Source organism: Octopus sinensis, unplaced genomic scaffold, assembly GCF_006345805.1.
Source record: "Octopus sinensis unplaced genomic scaffold, ASM634580v1 Contig08757, whole genome shotgun sequence".
In the NCBI taxonomy this organism is placed as follows: Eukaryota; Metazoa; Mollusca; class Cephalopoda; order Octopoda; family Octopodidae; genus Octopus; species Octopus sinensis.
Genome location: NW_021831287.1, coordinates 261,016 through 263,496, shown reverse-complemented (window position 1 = coordinate 263,496; position 2,481 = coordinate 261,016). Strand labels below are relative to the sequence as shown.

Here is a 2,481-nt window from a genome sequence, read left to right as displayed (position 1 = left end):
CGATATCTGAAATATCTTTGGAACAATCAAGCGCAAAAGAATAATATTGAAAATCTTTACAAATTCTAAAAATTACAAAACAATTTGCATACTGTAAAAGTTCGTTAATCAGATTATCAGATATATCACTGACTCTTCTAGTAACAGTATCGTTACTTAGAGGTAACTTGGTGCAATATCGAAAACAGCGGGCGAACAACATTCCGATGCAAATATTTCGATTGCCGTTTTATATAATTCGCCATCAGAATAAGGCTTCATATTTTTAGCCAATAGGTAACTAATTTTGTATGATGCCAGGTTAATATTAGACGAATATGTGCCACTTTTGAAGTAAATGATCGTTTTAAATAATCTTCTTTCATTTGTTTTATTTTTTCGTCCGAGAAACACCAGTGAATTTGTCATAAAGAATAGAGTGGAAACGGTAGTGCCGTTCGATTGTATACGTTTTTAGAGTTGCAATAATAGAATGGCATATTAGGCAAAGAGCCTTTCCATTGATCTCAATAATGAAATATTTTTCTTCCCGATGTGTTGAAAATCCTATTTTCCTCGGAAAGTTTTCGACAACGTTTAGAATCAGACATCACAACAACAAATAAAAAACGTGACATTTTTTATATCATAAAATTAAAAATATTAAATTAAAAAATAAAACATTTATAAAACTAGGGGCGCAAATTAAATCCTAGGGGCCGCACTTGAGAATCACTGATCTAGACGTTTAATCTGTTAAGACATTTATATTTGATGTATTGAGAACTTGTGGGCTAGGTCGAGTTATATTAATGGCCTAATCCAGAAATCAACTTATAAAATCTTTCTGTCACGATTTAATATTAGAAGTTAACAAATTAGTACAAGAAAAAGTTAAGTGAGTTATTAGTATTTGTTAGTAATTGGAATTGAAGATAATTATTTTTTTCTAAATATGATAAAACATTTTAAAACTTTCTTCTATCCATGATGGATTGAATTTCATCGTAAGCGTGATCCTGTGAATATTTTTCAAAGATTTATATTACCGGAACTTCGGCAATTATATTTACCTCTTCACGGACCATTCTTCGTAATTCTGGGCTTGCTTCATTATATTGTCGCACAAATTCGCTGACAGTTAAAGGTTTTTTAGATTTTTCAACAACCATTTTTGTTTTAAATTTTATTGCGTAAACTGTTTATAAAGCATTTATTTAACGCTTTATTTTGATTGTATATTTTTTTATCTAAAAAGCGTACTTTTTAGAATAATAAGTATTTTATGATAATTTAATTAAGAGGCATTAGCAAATAATCATTGTTAAGGTCGATCTAACATTTGTCTACGATTTGAGTAGTTCTGCTTGCTTAGTAAATTAAATGACTAGTGTTAAGTTGAAATGCACCCTTAGTTTGTTCGAAAACGGTTATTTATAAAATATTTCCAAGTATCAATGATTTACTGATCTAAACTGCTAGCACTTTTATTAGTACCTCTCTGTCTCCTTGAAGAAATAGACCTCGAAGCAAAGAGATTTAAGTTAAAAGTTTAGTTGGTTGTGTTATCGTGGTTAAATAACCAGCTGGGAAAAAATTGTGTCTAAAATAACATGCTGCTTTCATATAATGATTATTTTTTCTTCGAATTAAATAAGTCAGTTTATTGGGATGTAAATAAATAATGTTGTAAAATTAACCAAAAACAGATGATCCTGATTTAAATATTTTTTATCACACTTGCCAAATATTAAAAAATATAATTACTTTAATTGCTACAACCCAATTAATTTCCTAATTATAAACTTTTTGCTTTCTTTAATTAACTTCCAAAAAAATAAACTGGAGATTAATTATAGTTTTTAATGTGGAAATTCTCATAAATATGATATCAGAAAATATAACAAATTTGAATATAGTTTACAGTTATAATTTCAAAATAATTTATTCGCCGCTAAATTAAATACTATATAAACAGTTTTTGCGAAAATTTTTAAAATATAGAGATGAATTGTGGACAAACAGAAGAACAAACAACTATAAGAGATCTTATTAATGACCTAAAATCTGAAAGAGGTCCTGCTTTAATAAAGGGATTAGTACACGCCAATATATACTTCGAATGTCCGGTAATATAATTTTTTACCATATACAAAAATTGGCAGGGTACCGACTGTATAGCGGAAAATGGACTTACCGGAAGGCAGATCAAAAAAAGGTTTTCCACTTTTTTAATTTAGACGGTAAACTGTCGGCAAATCACGTTAATCAAAACTAATTACTAATACTTTAACATTCACTAATTTGGAATATAACATTCGCTAATTTCCAAATCTTTTATTATTTTAATAATGATAGACTAGAAAATAATTATATATACAAATGTAAAATACTTTATTATATGTCAAGAATAAATTTGAAACATATTAGTTATATTGTCCCATTTTAAATTTATAAAAAAAGCAGGTTCAGTTTTTATTTTTGTTCACTGTATGTTTTTTC

The 2,481-nt window shown here is 27.9% G+C and overlaps 2 long non-coding RNA genes across 2 annotated transcripts; one reads left to right on the top strand and one right to left on the bottom strand.

Annotated features, from left to right (window-relative positions):
- Positions 1–954: 954 nt before the first annotated feature.
- Positions 955–1,167, bottom strand: LOC115227990. Its single transcript, XR_003883180.1, has 2 exons — positions 1,029–1,167; positions 955–998 (listed from the first exon to the last, which is right to left on the bottom strand). It is a non-coding gene; the product is annotated as an uncharacterized LOC115227990 (long non-coding RNA).
- An 817-nt stretch (positions 1,168–1,984) lies between these two features.
- Positions 1,985–2,188, top strand: LOC115227991. Its single transcript, XR_003883181.1, has 2 exons — positions 1,985–2,108; positions 2,145–2,188. It is a non-coding gene; the product is annotated as an uncharacterized LOC115227991 (long non-coding RNA).
- The last annotated feature ends 293 nt before the right edge of the window (positions 2,189–2,481 follow it).